Raw genomic sequence first — 17,696 nt, 5'->3', positions numbered from 1 at the left:
GACGCCTGCATGGAGACCAAATGGAGCCATGAGGATGGACCATGGGTTTCAGTGGAGACCCAGTAGAGTAGCTGGGACCATGGATGAGGTGGCTGCTAAGGAGAGCTGTTGTATTGGATGAAGATTTCTAGGATTTTTGAACTTCATTAGGATTGATTAAAAACTATGGGTACTTTCAAAGTTGGATGAATGCATCAAACTTTACATCATGGCTGGTTAATAGTCCATGGGTGCCAGGCCAGAATGTGGTGACTTTATTCATGTGTCACCCATAAACTTAGGTGCTGTGAATGCTATGTTCCCAGCTGATGAAGATTTGGGAATTAACACCTCCTGGTGGCAGTGTATTGTTGGGGGCGAGTTACAGATATTATTGCCAATGTCCCCTTGCCAATGTTTGGCCCACTCTCCTGTTGCTATTGTCCACCTTATGTTGGCCAGTGGGTGATGCCCACCCTCTGCTCATGCCATTGTTTGCCCCTGCTATCATGGAGTATCCCCTCAAGTCTGTAAACCAAAATAAACCCCCTTTCTCCCCCCAAAATCTGTTCTTGATTGGATAATTTCTGGCAGCAATGCGTACCTGACTACAGCAGAACAGATCATACTCAGTGAACACAGAATCACTGAAAGACAAACTCCACATGTTCTCATCTATCTATGGTTCCTAACCTCGATCAGCTCAAGTTGCTGGCATGACTGACAGGCAACTCAAGGACCGGACAATAGAGATAGAAGGATTTGAGGGGAGGGGAAGAGGAGAATGGGGGAAAGCAAACACAAAACTAAATCTAAAATAAATTGGTACCATAGATACCTTTATCCTTGAAGGTAGAATTAAAGATTTAACCCTTAACAGGAGTGGGGAGGAATGTCTGAAAAGAAGTGCCCTGGAAAGATTAGGATGAAACCTCACCTTGGAAACACTCCTGGGGGAAAGCTTCTCAGAAACAATCAGCCTGACAAGAAGTAGACACCCTTGCAATGGTGGCACATAGCCTTATTGGGTAACCAATGGCTTTCTGATTGTCTAAGAGATCTGCTCAGTGGATAGGAACCCATATGTGGAACTGGGAATGTGATCTGAATCCTGTGGAGACAAAGATTATGTTCTCCAATGTCAAGGACCCACTAGTCTTTGGTTAAAAGAGGTGCTATATCCATCAAATCCTCACAGAATTAATAATGTGTTACCTACCAATTTAACCTGTGCTGTCTTAACTCTCCACTGGAGAATCTGGTTTTCTTTTTCAGAAGGTAGCAAGACTGTAGGAAATAACCACTCCTCACATCTCAGTCAAAGCCCAGGCAAAACCAAGAAGGAAGTGGGAAAAGGATCAAAGGTACTGCCTCCATGGGAAGCCTGGCAAGGGTGTAGGAGACAGATGTCAATACTCAGCTCATACAAAAGCAAAAATCAAGAAGCTCAAAAGAGCTTATGACTGAGGTAGACTTAAAACATACCCAACAAGGCTCAGGAAATTTTGTGTACGAGGGGTCTGAGAGATTGTGAGAGTCTCAAGTTGGGATGTCATCCCTAGAGGCATTGCCTCTCCCCAATAACTGACTGTTGCTTCCACAATGCATAACCCATAACCCCATGGGGAATGACAGCAACCCCACTGAGGAAAAGATGGTACCAACACATGATGTAGTTATCCAAAATATGTTATAATAAAATAAACAATAACTAACTAAATTAATTAAGGAAAAAAAAAACATTTTGGCTTTGGCTTTTAAATCCAAGTATGAAAATTTAGTTGCTACCCACAGTGAGCTGATAGAAGAGACCCAAGAGTTCTCCAAAACAAGATAGGCTTCTAGCATAGCACTTGATTACATACCTGAGGTAAAAGTTAACACAATATTGCTGAAGAAAACATATGCTGCTGACACAGAATACCAAGACCCCCAACTGGAATATGAAAGAGAGCCCAGATGGCCCATCTAGTACTGGAAAGCACTACATGAGCTACTGGGGGAAATTGGCCAACAAAGGTATGAGCAACAAGGGGTCTAAGCTATTCAGAAGCAAATACCTTGACAAGATGTGCACACCAGTTCAATGGTGGCTCACAACCTAGGTAGGTAACCAATAGCTTTCTGATTGGCTTAAGAGATTGGCTCAGTGGAAAGGAACATATACCTGAAACAAGGAACCAGGACAGAAACCTATGGAGACAAAGATCATGCTCTCCAATGACAAGCTCCCACTAGTCTTTGGCTAAAAGAGGGGCTACAGCCATCAAATGACCCCTAAATTAATAATTCTTATCCCATTTAACCTATGGTGAATTCATTCTCTATTGGAGAATCTGTTTGTTTCTTTTTACTTCTTTTTCAGAATTTAGTGAGACCTGAGGAGATAAACCATCACTCACACTTTAACCAAGGCTCAGCTGAAACCCCAGAGGAATTGGGGAGACAAGCAAGAGTTCTGCCTCCATGGTGAGCCTGACAATCAGAACCAGTGTGAAGGAGACATGCTATGGATGCTCCTTACATACCAAAGCAGAGATCTAGAGGCCACTAAGCACTCATCACTGAAAGAGGCTTAAAACACACCCACCTCAGAGAATTTTGAGGAAGATAGGACAAAACGATTTTAAGAACCACAGGTTGGGATGTCAAACCCAGAGTCCTTGCCCCTCCCCAAAATCTGACTGTTGGTCTCACAATGCATAACCCACAACCATATGGGGAATACCAACAACCCAAGTAAGGAGGGTCCCCAGCATGTTCATAATGAAAAAGTAATTTAAAAATTTTTAAACAGTGATAAAATGTGGGAAAAAAAAAAAAACAAAACAAAACACTGCTTTTCTCCTGAAGGGACAGCCAGAACACATCTCTGGTAGTAATTTATAGGAGTTTCTATTTATTGTTGCTGCTTTCATATGGTAATATTAGCTGCTTTATCCAGAATGATACACATCTATAATTCAGAAAAAAATGGAACACTTGGAGTGGGTGTTTCAGTGTAAATAAATAAAGCTACTAAGAGGGGAGATTTGTACACAGAAAACAAAAGGAAACAAAACATCAATACTTTTCAGTGCTGTGTTGGCTTCTTGAGATTTGATTACAGTATGTCCTGGTAACAATGCCAGGGGATAAAAGTGATTGTGCTAGCTCTGGAGTAGAGGAATGGGAAAAGGGATAGTGAAAAGTTAAAATACCTAAACCTATTGGTTTGCATAAGGACTTATATGAATCCAGGTGGACATGACATCAATCAGATGTTTGTGTCCAAATGATAGTCACATGAATGTTGAGGAAACATCCTGACTCAACCACATTTGGGGTGATTATGGAAAATACTGAACACCCAGGATTAGAAGCAGAACTTAAAACATGAGGCCCTTCTTTAAACATGTAGACCAGTCCTTTGATGTCATTCACTGCCCTTTCCTGCTGGCAGAAAAGCAAAGCAAATAAATAGACAACAACAAAATCTCAAGTGAAGGCACTTAGTTTACTGTAAAAAAATTGTATCAATGCTACACATTTATCCTTCAATTATCTTTAGAATTGATCCTTTGAACTACATGCTGCAGATTGCACTTTAGAAATATTTAAACTGTCATGTTTCCCCTCAAAACTTATAATGAAAATAGGAGGGTGCCACCTGACCTTTCTAAAGGAAGCACTTTCTTTTTTTAAAATTTTATTTCATTTTTTTATTCGTTTTCTATTCTGCAAGTATGGACAGTTTGGTACCATTATTAGGCTCATCTGTGACCTACCCCTTCCCCATTGGCCCCTCCTTGTTGAGGTATATGGGTCGTGCATTGTGGAGTTAGCCCACAGTTATTCGCATGATAAATGTCTCTGCATATCATGACCCAACATGTGGCTCTGACATTCTTTCTGTCCCCTCTTCTGCAAAATTTCCCTGAGCCATGTTGGGTTCATTTTTGCTCTGTCAAGGAAGCACTTTCTTTATGGTCACTACCCAGCATCAGAGAGTGTAGGTTTGGCAGCTTTAGAGTAAAATGTTGAGAAATTATCTAGGAATTCCCTATGCTCATTTAGTCATGTCACAACATGTACCAAGGAAGAGTAATCTTATTCTGATTGTAAGTACGGGAGGACTAGGAAGGTGACGCAGGAGCTAAAATACATGAAGTATAAGCATCAGGTCATGATTTCAGATCCAAGGTACCCATATAAAACTGGGCATAGTGGTGCATGCATGCAATCCCTGTTCTGGAAAGGCAGAATCAGGAGTATGTCTACAACTTGCTGGGCTAGCTAGTCTACCCGAATTAGTGATTTCCATGTTCAAGAAAGACCCAGACTCACAAAACACAGGGCAGAGCAATAAAGAAGTCCCTTGTTGGTTTCTGACCTCCAATAGGAGATTGTTTGAGTTTCCAAAGTGTGTATAATTTTCAGACTAAAATCAGATTTTTTTTTGGAATATTTGTGTGCCTAGGTGCACACAGATCTTTATGAAAATGGATTTTGTTTTGATGAAGGTTTGTGGCTTCAAGGACCAGATGAAACCTCTTCTTACCACAGTACCCCTGAGGTAAGAGTGCCAGCTGCATAGAGGATCTTGCCAATGCACAATCATGCTAGAGAATTGTAGAACAGGACTTTTGTTCTCATCAAACAAGAGAGAGGAAAATGTTTGCTGGAGAAATGGAGAGTTTTACAGAATCCTGTTGCCTCAAACTAGTGCCCAGATGAGGCTGTCATGAGTGTAGATGAGGTGTAGATGCACCTGGCTCAGAGGATATTGTTGGCTATCTCCTCAAGTACTAACATGTAGAGAAGCAGATTAAAAAAATATTTTATTAGTCATGTACATACTTAGTATGTAAATAACATATGTTGGTACCATCCTTTCACAAGGTCCCAACTTGTGGCTCTAATAATCTCCTCCCCCCACCATCTTCTGCAAAATTCCCTGAACCATGTTAGGTGTGTTTAAGTCTGAAGTATGATGAGCTCTTAGGAGCCTCTGGATCTCTGATTTGGTACGTGTAGAAGCAGACTTTTTGAAATCAGATATCAACATCAGAAGATCTAACACTGAATACCTACTGTGGCACTCCAATTTCATAGAAGCCTTCTTTGAACTAAAGGGCCATATCAAAGAGAAACAGGAGTAAAGAAAATGTTGATTAATTTAGTTTAAATCCAAATTGAAGGGTAAATAGTCACACTGAATTTTGTATCTATTGTTGATAAGGTTGTGTTCCCATCAAAGATATGACAGTTCATTTTATTATTACAGTTGGAAAGACCTTCATTTTTTCTCATTTATAAATAAATGATAAATAATATGTGTATCATTGTGATATATAAAATGCAACAATTTAAAATTGAATAACTTGTGCAGGAGAGATGGCTTAGCTATTAAGGCACTTGTCTGCAAAGCCAAAGGACCTCAATTAGATTCCCTTGGACCCATGAAAGCCAGATGAACAAGGTGGCACATGAGTCTGGAGTTTGTTTGCAGTGGCTGGAGGCCCTGGCATGCCCATTCTCTCTCTCTCTCTGCCTCTTCCTCTCTCTGCTTCTTTTTCTATCTCTCTCAAATAAATAAATAAAACATTATTAAAACAAAAATAAAAATAAAATTGAATAACTTGCTTATTTTCATACATATGATACTTGATTGTTTTCTTCTGCCTTGTTTTTCCCACTACTTTACTAAAAGGCATATAAATAACCACCAGAGGGGCTGGAGAGATTGCTTAGTGGAAATCAGATTAACAGAAGCAAGAGGAGGGAGAAGAGGAGGACTACAGAGAACAAGGAAGAGTAGGTTTGAGGAAGGTTAATGAAGGACAAGCAAGAAGAAGAGAGGAATAAAGGGGAAGAAAAGAAGGATTCCATAGGAAAAAGGTTTTCAAACTTCCAACAATGCTAACTTTATTCCTAAAGAAATTAGAATATCAGCTACCAGACCCATTTTACCAAATAGTTTCCTCCCAGCCCTTTCCATTATAGTAAGGGATTCCATAGACTCAGCTAAAAAGTAATTCTGAAACATAGTTTCATAAAAACAAAATCAATATAGTTCAGTCAATCATATTTCAAGTTACTGAATAGTGCATGTTCTCTGAAATAATGTAGGTTATTTCCTCAATGAGATGAGGCAAGAAGGCTCTGGCAGAGATAAGAAATACTAATACACTGCAGTGTTTAGACAAATCAATGTGCCTCTCTACCTTGAAAACCACCAAACAAACAATTGATACCCAGCAGGCTCAGCACTTAAGGCAGCTACAGGCAGCTACCAGGCCAGCCATTTACTTCCATTTCCTGATACCGTCGGAACATCATTAGCAACAGGGAAGCATTAAGATGGCAAGTAGGATGGATTCACATCTGTCTGGGTAGCTGTGAGAGCTAATCTGTTTGAAACACCACAGAGAAGCTTAGAACTTCACTTTTGCTGATACCATTACCCTCACTGGATTGCCTGAAAACAGCCCTGCCAAACGGGTGGCTGCCACTTTGTCAGTCTCCATGGGCAAACTTTTATTTTCTCCCTAAAGAGAATAAGCAGGGACTGACTTTGCATTCCAAATGAGGCTCATGTATTTTCAAGCCATTTATTCATTTATGAAAAGTGGGATACCAGTTAAAAACAAACTTTAAAAGACCATGCAGTGACAGACAAAATTGTATCTTAATGTCTGCTTATATGCATACTAAAAGTACTTTAATGCGCTTTTCTCTCCCTCTCACTTGTTTTGTGATTCCTATAAAGAAAATGTTTTGGATAAATAATCAAACAAGGTTTCTACTCCTTATTTTCAAATTTGCTTCAGAGTATGCTGTCAAGCTTGGTAAACATTTTTTAAGCAGCTGTCAGAGTAAATTTATTACCAAAGATGACAACATTCTTATGTAATCCAGAAGAGAAAGTCTCGGTGATAAGGTTTTATTTTACTCTTTTAAAGACTAAATATCTAGCGTGATTAGGATACAGAAGCAAAGTTTGTGATGTGAAATCTCTAAATGCCATGTGTTATATGGTAATGGATGTAACAGATTGTCTGGAATCGTAGTACTTGAAACTTCCCCTTAGTCCCATAACCAAAATCATGGAGAGAAAAGAGGTAGCTTGTCTGGAATTATAGATATGCACATTTAAAGAAGAAATGTGTGGTGGACTTGGGGATGGTTAGGAAGAGGATTTTGCCTTATGGATGGAGTTTTTAAAACTTTATTGGGCTAGCAAGATGGCATAGCAGTTAAGGCACTTGTCTGCAGTGCCAAAGGACCCAGTTTCAATTCCCCCGGACCTACGTAAGCTAGATGCACAAGGTAGCACATGTGTCTGGAGTTCTTTGCCGCAGGTGAAGCCCCTGACATGCTCTCTCTCTCATTCTCTCTTAGAAAAAAACAAGCAAATTAAAATAAAATATTTTAAAAATACTTTATTTACAATCTCCATTCATAGACACAATTTACATAATAATCCCCTCCTACCATCATCTTCTATGAATCCCTATCCACTGAATAACATCTTCTTTTTTTCCATGTAGATGCTCTTCTATTTTAATTTCATCATTTTTTGCTCTCATGTTATAAAGGCCTTATGTAGATAGCATATGTCACTGGGATGTCATGAATACCATGGTCACTTTCTGTATGGGAGACAAAGTCCCAAAGCAATACTTCCCTTTCACGGGCTCTCATATTCTTTCTGCCACCTATTTTCTAAGCTTTAGAGGGTAAAGTACCTGTTGTTATTTTAATTGTAGAAAAAAAAATTAACAAGAATGGTTTACAAAGTTAAATGGAAAAATGAAGAACACAGAAAAACATACTAATTATAAAGAGCATATTAATATCTTCTCTTTCAAACCTGGAAAGATATCCCTATCATTTCTGAGAATGGCACAACAGCGCATGCTCCAATGGGTAATAATAGATTTTACAACAAAATGTTGCATAACCTGAATAACTTTGAATTAAAGCAATTTCTTAACTTAGTAGATGATATTTTGGAATGATACATATCTCTTCTACTACATCGTAGTAGAATATGTATGACAGCATAGTCTAGACTATAGTTAGTTTTTATAGAGTTTCATTTCTAATCACATGAAATAAAATAAGTGCAGAAAACACTAGATAGTGGCTATATCTAGGGAAGTGTAAATTACCTGATCAAATGTTCATGTGTTCACATAGGAGTCACAACTGCAATTTGAAAGAATTCCAAATAAGGTATGAGTTTTGAGTAATAATTTGCATGTGCCTGTCTATGATACTTAACAGAAGAAAAAAAAAAAACATGCAATTTGACTAAATCACATAGTGCAAGAGTCAGAATTCAGAAAGGTAAACATATAACACTAGGTCTTTCTAAAAGATAATTTAACACAAGATATAATTTAAATAAATGTTTAAAGCTAGAAAATATGAAATGAAGTTATCATTATAAATATTAGTGATGTACATAGACAGCCATCTCATTCCCTGTGAGCTATATTAGAGAACATAAAGGGAGGGTTTTTGGTATTATCAGAATCTAAAAGCTTGTCATTATGGCCACATAACCACATAAACTTGTTGTTGCAGTCTGGTTTGCATTGCTGTTAGAAATCACCCAACCAAGAGCAGCTTCTGGGAAAAAGAGATTTATTTTGGCTTACAGGATCAAAGGGAAGCTCCACGATGGCAGGGGAAATCGATGGCATGAGCAGAGGGTGGACATCACCCCCTGGCCAACGTAAGGTGGACCACAGCAACAGGAAGGTGTGCCAAACAAACACTGGTAAGGGGAAACTGGCTATAATACCCATAAGCCCGCCCCAACAATACACTCCCTCCGGGAGGCATTAATTCCCAAATCTCCATCAGCTGATAACCTAGCATTCAGAACACCTAAGTTTATGGGGGACACCTGAATCAAACCAGCACATTCCACCTCTGGCCCCCATAAACTGATAACCATACAAGATGTAAAATGCAATGCGTTCATCTAACTTTAAGTCTCATAAGGTTTTATCAGTTCCAATGATGTTCATACATCCCCATAGTCCAAGATCTTTTAACTGAGCCATAATACCAAAAAAAAAAACCTTCAAAAAATTCACAATGGCACAGAATAAATATTCACACTGCAAAAGATGGTATTGGGCATAGAAAAGAAACATTTAACCAATACAAGATTTAAAACAACCAGGGCAAACATCAAACTCTGTAGCTTCAAGTCCAGCAACTCCAGCCAGTGACAGATCTTCAAGTCTGATAATTCTAACCAGCAACAAGTCTCTGGCATTCCAATTCCGCCCCTCCAGCTAGGCTACTCACAGTCCTGGAAAACTTCATCGGGGCTGGCTGTTCTCCTTGGCAGCCATCTCATGGTCCCGGCATCTCCACCGGGTCTCCACTGCAATACATGGTTCATCCTCATGGCCCCATGGGGTCTCTATGCAGGCAACCAACAAACCTGCTTCACACTGCCCATGGCCATTTCCAAAACACAAGACTGTGTTGCAAACTCAATGGCCCTCTTTCCAGCATTTCTTATACTACACGATACCAGATAGTGTGCCAATTTGTTAATCCATGGGGGAATAAAACAGACTTTGAAGAACAGGACACTCCTTGAGCACTCAGGCCCCTTCAAAAGAGTCTACATTCTTCTTGTTACCCCAGCGCAGGTCAGCTAGTCCAGTCTCAAAGGTTGTAATCTTTCAGTTGCAGCTGAACGGACAACAGTTCACCCAAAGATTTTTCTTTCTATGCCATATCCCTCTGCACACACCAGTTCATTTCTACGCAAAGCAACCCTGCACAACTTCTCAGGACATAGGCATAAGAGCAAGCTTCTCACAGAAACTGCTAGCTCAGTCCAGGCAAAGCTCTTTCACACCCTCATAAACCAAACATCACAGTCCATAGTTCTTACTGCATTCAGGTCTTACAGCTCAGACCAGAATAGTCCATCAAGCTGTACTTACAGCACTGCAAGGCATCTCCTAGGCCAAGGTTTCAAGTCCTCCCACATTCCTCTTGAAATTAGCTCCAAAAGGCTGAAGCCACATAATCAGGTGTCTAGCAGCAACCCCACTCCTGGGTACCACTTTACTGTTGCAGTCCGGTTTGCATTGCTGTTAGAAATCACCCAACCAAGAGCAGCTTCTGAGAAAAAGAGATTTATTTTAGCTTACAGGATCGAGGGGAAGCTCCACGATGGCAGGGGAAAACAATGGCATGAGCAGAGGGTGGACATCACCCCGTGGCCAACGTAAGGTGGACCACAGCAACAGGAGGGTGTGCCAAACACTGGCAAGGGGAAACTGGCTATAATACCCATAAGCCCGCCCCCAACAATACACTCCCTCCGGGAGGCATTAATTCCCAAATCTCCATCAGCTGGTAACCTAACATTCATAATACCTAAGTTTATGGGGGGACACCTGAATCAAACCACCACACCTGTGAAGCAGAAGTCACCTATAATACTGAGTCTTGGGCCTATGAGGTAAGCAGAATGCTGACATTGAGAACCCCCATGGGGACCTAATAAAGGCTGCTACAGGCATGTCAATGAATTTAAAATTAGAGATTTAAGCCTCAGGCTTCAGAATATAAGTGAGTACTGGAACCTTTGCCTAGCATGCATGAGATCCTGGTTTTGATCCCAAACAACAAAACACACACACACACACACACACACACACGTACATACCAATTCTAAATAGCCTTATAAAGTTCTTTTTAAATAAGTGCTGTTCAACAAGAACAGGCTATTGTTTACTATTAAACAAGTCTAATATTATAACTAATTTTTTATTAGACACATTAGATTTTCTCATTCACAATGGAGCATAAAAAGCACAGCTTAAGGGATTATGTCCATTTATTCAAAAAAAGTCTCTTGAAAAATGTCATGGAGTAAGTTTGGCAGGGAGATAAAGAAGTGGGTGTTTGGTGAAAGGACTATGCTTTTGCATTGTTCCTATTAAGTTACAGAAACTTATGAAAAGAGAGGGGTGCCCTTGAAATATGATAGGGTAGAAATATTTGTGAAATGTTTCTCAGGGAAAGAGTAATGGTAATAAATAAGCCTTGAGGACTGCAGTTGAAGACAATCAAGTGGTAACTTCCTCCTCTGTCCTTCTGCAAAACATTCTGTTTTGTGTAGGGAGCCATAGAGCAAAAGCCTCTCCATTTTGCTTGGGCCTGCTCATAAACTAGCAAAAGCCTCTCCATTTTGCTTGGGCCTGCTCATAAACTGACTCATTACTCAGAAAGCTGGTCCATCCAGCTTTCTGCTAGGTACTTCTGGAACTGGTCAGCAGACTACTTACAGAATCTTATCTTTTGCTAAAGGACAGTTTATGGTCAGGATGTGGAACCTGGTGCAGTCAGGATGTTAAGCCAGTTAGGCAAGATTAGATGAACACCTAATTACATCCCCTCTAGGTTTCCTGACAACTCCTTGCCCTGGCCATGTCCCCTTCCCCCTCAACTCCTTGCCCTGACCACGTTCCCTTCCCCCTACAACCCTATATAAACCTACATGTAAGAATAAACTCTTGAGGCCGTGACAAATGTCTAGCATGGTCTCCTTCTTGTGTCTGTTTGCCTACTTTTATTCAGGTTGATTTTCACCTCGCTTCTTTGTTCGATTCCCCGCTGGCCGGGGCAGTTTTGAATGTTTGGCTCCCAGCTGACAATTTGGGAGGTGGAGCCTTGCTGGAGAAAGTATTTGTTGGAGGCAGATCTTTAATGGTATTAGCCCCTAGCATTAGTTTGGCTCACTCTGCTGCTACTCAATTCCACCTGCTATGGCATGGAGGTCATATCAAACCTGTGTTTATGCCATACTTTCCCCTGCCACAGTGGAGTTTCCCTTCAAGACTGTAAAACAGATATTAAACAAATGAACAAACAAAGAGCAGTTTGTTTTGTCCCATTACAAGTTTTCGGTTGGGTGCTTTATCCTAGAAATGAGAAGGTAATTGCAAAAACTTATCAGCTTGCTTAGCTTACTTAGTTAGAGTAATAGAAATGGCATGATGCATACAGATACAAATATTGGAAGAAATGGGCTGGAGAGATGGCTCAGCAGTTAAGGGGCTGGCTGACAAAGCTTGCCAGTTTGGGTTCAATTCCCCTGTTGCCACATAAAGATGCACAAAGTGTCATATGCATCTGGAGTTCATTTGCAGTGGCAGGAGGCATTGACATGCTCTCTCTCTCTCTCTCTCTCTCTCTCTTTGCAATAAATAAATAAAAAAAAATATTTAAAATATCACCCCCAATGGCTAGAGTAATTACACAGCTATTCCTATACTGCGGCTTTCCCTAAATAAGCCAACAGAGAATTATGTTAGACTAGGTAAATTTTATCAATATTTGCATAGCAAGTACTTTTCTGTTCACTTTTTTAAGAGATGCTCCTCTGCTGAAGGTCATTAAGAAGAACAGACTATGGGAAATCAAATTTAGCAATCAATCATACGTGTTAGGTAATGTGACTGACACATTTACAGATATAGTCGCATATATATTTTGCAATAGCCCCTTAATAGTAACCTCATTATTTTCTTTATAAAGATAGGGGCCCTAAGCCTAAAAATATTAGACTAACTTAAATTAGAAAATCAGTTAACTGTCTCTGTGAAACTAGCTTTCATTAAAAAAAAAAAAAAAAAAAACTAGTGGTTTAAGCAAAAAAAAAAAAAAAACTTTCTTAAAAATTGTGCGGATAATCAATTCAGTTTCAGTTCTTCATTTAGTCTACTTTAGTTTAGAGATAGTGTCTAGATGTTGTTAATGGCTATAGACAAAACTATGTGACCTGACAGGGTAAGTTAGTATTGTTATAAGTTAGTACAACTGAGGGGTTCTTTCTACACATCATCTCACTCTTATCCCATCCTGACGTCTGACTTGAAATCTTTCTGCTTTAGCCTCCCAGTGCTGCAATTAGAGATATGTTCACCACACTCAACTAAGACAGTTGAGTTTTCAAAGCAGCAAAATAGAAGACAAACCCTCAGCCTTGTAGCTCACACCTTTAATTCAGCATATGAAGAGTCTGGGATAGGAGGATCACACTGAATAATTTGCAGGCTAGCCTGGGCTATATAGTGAGTCCTATGTCAGCCTTGGATACAATGGGACCCTTCTTTAAAATCACTCTTCCACTACATTTTATATGTGTGTGTGTGTGTGTGTAAGTATACTCATAGTAGTCTTGATTACAGCTGGTTTTATACTACTTTTTTCTGATCATGTAAAATATAAGGGGTATGGACAGCATTCCTTCATATTTTAACTTTATTATTATTATTATTATTATTATTATTATTATTATTATTATTATTTTGTTTTTAAAGGTAGGGTCTCACTCTAGCTCAGGCTGACCTGGAATTCACTATGTAGTCTCAGGGTGGCCTTGAACTCACTGCAATCCTCCTACCTATGCCTCCGAGTGCTGGGATTAAAGGCGTGTGCCATCACACCTGGCCATATCTTAACTTTAAATAACTGTAGTGCATACATTAATGCAATTGCTTCAGGAAAGGCAAGAAATGGGTAATGCCATGAGATAATTCAAATGGCTCAGCCTGGAAAAGGACACATTGCTTGTACTGATTTCCTTTGGGCTAGAATCTGGTCTTATCTGCCCCAATAAACTGATTAACAAACATGGATCTTTATATGGAAAGTTTCTGAAGTGTAGCCATTTCTGCTACAGTTTATTGAAGCCTCAAAAACTCCAAGTTCAACCAATGTCCATATAGATAAAAATAAAGTTAGCCTGAAAATTGAGAAGAAGATCACTTTATTCTGGTTGTAGATAAAGTTTTGGTTAAAGGGGTAAGATGCTCAGATTTCCATAGAGGAAAACAAAATAGAGTTAGCAAACCAGCTTAAAAACATTATTGCTTTCTATTTTATGCTAGGTAAACAGAATAATTTTTGGCTATCACAAGTACTGAATTTCTGACTGCGAATTTTTGGTTTTATTGCTGATTGGTTTGAGCTGAGTAAATGTGGGTTTGGGGTAGGGAGGGTGCTTATTCAATTGCACAAAATGCCTTCTAATTATACAGTTGTGAGCAATCCACCAAAACAAACCTAAGACTGTGGGAAATGAACCTACTCTAAGATACATGATTTTACTTGTACTTACTAGGAAGGTCATTGTAAAAAATGGCTTCTGTAGACATTTAAACATAGTGCAAGTTCTGCCTGTTATAGGATGCAGACATCAGCTTTGTCACTAAAATATGATGATTCATATTACCTACCTTCTGCATGTACTTAACAATTATCAGATGAGTTTGAATCAGACATTGTATAAATGCCATCATGAATAAAAATGTCTTTTGTGGCTGTGGTAAGAATTTGAAAAGTAAAAAGAAAAAAATACTACAACTACACTTTATTTATTTATTTATTCGTTTTTTGAGGTAGGGTCTCACTCTGGCCCAGGCGGACTTGGAATTCACTATGTAGTCTCAGAGTGGCCTTGAACTCACAGCAGTCCTCCTACCTCTGACTCACAAGTGCTGGGATTAAAGGAATGTGCTACTATGCCCAGATACAATTGCACTTTATAAAGTTGGAATGGGAGAAAAAGAAAGTCACCAAATAATATGGAGGGGCATTGATTTAAATTAAAATGTTCCCTTTCCCTGTTAACTTTCACCTTTTATGTATTGTTCTACCAAGCTGTTCAGTTTGCAAATAAATTCATTCTAAGCTAGTCTAGTATCATTTCAAAGACAGAGACAATTTTTTTTAATTAAAAGAAAAAAAATGAGTAAAATTCTGATTTTTATGCATTAAAATATTATTTAGACGCTATTTAAAAGACTCACTAGTCATGAGAAGAAACCGAGTTCAAAAATTAATGTTCACCTATAGACACTTAGCTAAGTTATCCAGAAGTAATCTTACATTATCATAACTTCAAGCTATTTCAAAATTGAAACAATGTAGGAATTTTTTAGTGGAATCTTCCTTGGCATACACTTATTTTTCCATCACAGACTAGTGTGCCCCCTTGCGCATCTGGCTAATGTGGGTCCTGGGGAATCGAACCTCCAACTGGGGTCCTTAGGCTTCACAGGCAAGTACTTAACTGCTAAGCCATCTCTCTAGCCAAAACAGATTTTAATATTCACTATTTGTGTGTGTGTGTGACAGAGAGAGAGAAAGAGAGAGAGAGAGAGAGAGAGAGAGAGAGAGAGAGAGAGAGAGAGAGAGAGAGAGAATGTGGGCACACATGTGTCATGGCTTCTGAGTGGAAATCAAGTTTTGTGTGTTCCATCTCACCTTCTACCTTGTTTGAGGGTTAAGTGTGCTGGGATTACAGAAGCCCATTTAAACTTTGGGTTTTGTTTGTTTGGTATCTTTTATGTGGGAATCTGAATTCATGTGTTCTGGTTTGAGTGGCAAGTACTTTTTCCATTAAATCATCTCTCCAACTGTTAAATTTCAGTATTTTAAGAAAATAGATTATTTAGCTTTTTTTTTTTTTTTTTTTTTTTTTTTAAATTCAGATGCCCCTGTGTGGTCAGGGAAGACAGAAATTTAGGAGCTTTAAAAAATCTCATCAACTAAACATTTTGTTATTCAAATTGTGTTTCTTTACTGTTATTACCTGGAGGTTATTGGAAACAGAGGGCATCAACACCCGTCCCTCATGTACAGACAGAGGCTCTGCCACTTAACCCGTGTCTCAGAGGAGTCACAAATAAGTGAGAAATGGTGAAGCCCTGGAGTCAACCAAGTGTCCCTGTGTTCAGGATGTGAGAAAGTCTTCTCATTTAACTGTCACTTTCCAATCTGTAATAATTAGGAAAAAAATACAAGCATGACCTCAGTCCTCCATTTGGGGTGGCAGGTGATTTGTCTTCCTTTTTTTGGATTCAAAAAAGGCTGAACACAGAAGTTACTTATGAACAGTGCATTTTCAATTCATTGTACCTTGGAGCCATTGGCTTTCTGCACCCCAGCCTAACATTGAAGTCCAGCATTTACACTGTGATAAATTAGCTATGTCACTTAGAGCTTTATATCCAGAACTTCTCCCCAGACACCATTTCAACTGCCTGTTAATTTGATTTTGATCCTGAGTCCTAGGGCTTAATGTATATCCATCACAGCTATTCCAGATCAGCCCTCTACCTGTGGCCACCCACTGGAGTCTTATAGCAAGCCTCTATTAAGCTGTTTATTAACTTCCCTTGTTTTGGTTTCTGGCTTCATTACCTCACAGTCCTTTACATTAAACTGCTAAAGCAGAGAAATATGTGTAGCTCATACTGAATTGCCTTTCCTCCCTGTATATTGTTATTTGCTCTCAGTCCTCAACACTTCTCATCTCTATTTTGCTCTCTCAGCAATTTTTACCACTTGGTGATACCTTTCTCCTTCCAGGTCATTAACATATAAAGTGGAGAAAATTGGCCTTAATATTGACCCTTGTGGCTCTCCATTTCCCAGTCTCCTAACTTTCAAATTGTTTCCACACCCAAATGCTCGTTTCATATCAAATAACCCAATTCTCCCAGTGTTTAAGTATTCTAAAGAATGACTTGAATTCTCTGTTATTCTTAAATAAAAAGGCATGATTTAGCCAGGCTGTTTCTTTGAATCTAATGAAGTATAACCTGTAAGATACTATTCTTGGCCATCATGCTAGGGGAATGAGTACCTAGCCAATGAAGCAGGAAGAGAGCAAGGTGAAGATAAAAAGCTGTTATTGGACTCGGCTCCATCCTGTACATCAGTGATGCTTTCCTAAGCAGAGATGAATATTCTGAAATGGCCCAAACTAATCACCATTAAGTCAGACAGATATATTGGGTTTCTCCTTACAAATAAAAAAAATAATTCTCATGTTATTATTTGGAAACCAAGTACAAAGTTCATCCAAGTCAAGTCACAAGGCTTCTTGGGGCCCTTGTTGTTTAATAATGAATAGAGTGTTTTTTAAGCAATGTCAGAGGGAAATAACATGCATGCATGATTTTGAACCAGGATCTAGATAGCTGATGTGGCAGAAAACCCAAAACTGAGAAAACAAGAGCTAGAATTCAAGGCCCAATCAAAGGTCACTTGTTAAAGTTCTGAAAAGCAAAGCAGATTTGATAGTTGATGATAAAATGTCTTGGCAATTTCTCATTCTGCTAGTGAACTATTAACATTAAAACAAATTATTTTAATTATGTCTCATTTCCTTTGCTTTTGGGTTGATTCTTTTATAATTTATGTATTTGTGTTTACATACACATATTAGAAATAACCTATGCCCTCTCACATGTTAATGATGTAGAATTATTGGAATACAGTGAGTAAAATAGGAAACCTAGGTAATTAAGGCATCTGTGGTTGTTGTTTTTCTTTGTCTTTTGCATGTGTGTATGGTTATATGTCTGAGTGCATGTGTGTGTGCATGCATGTGGTGGCAAGAAGACAACATAAAGTGTCATCATCCCTCAGTCTTGACTACATTTATGAATGTCAGTGTGTGTGTGTGTGTGTGTGTGTGTGTGTGTGTGTGTGCGCCTCTATGCATATGTACATATGTTGTCTGTGAGAGAGTGAAAACACATGTGCCATGCCATACTTGGTCCACCTCACTTGAGGCAGGGTTTCCCTTAATCTCATTCTGCTGCTGTTTTTGTTTGTTTGTTTGTTTGTTTTGCTGCACCCCCCTGACAGCTTCTTGTCCCTGTCTTAAATCC

The sequence above is a fragment of the Jaculus jaculus genome, chromosome 9, assembly GCF_020740685.1.
Source record: "Jaculus jaculus isolate mJacJac1 chromosome 9, mJacJac1.mat.Y.cur, whole genome shotgun sequence".
NCBI lineage: Eukaryota > Metazoa > Chordata > Mammalia > Rodentia > Dipodidae > Jaculus > Jaculus jaculus.
The sequence above is the reverse complement of the archived record's forward strand: the minus strand, read 5'-3'. Positions refer to the sequence as shown.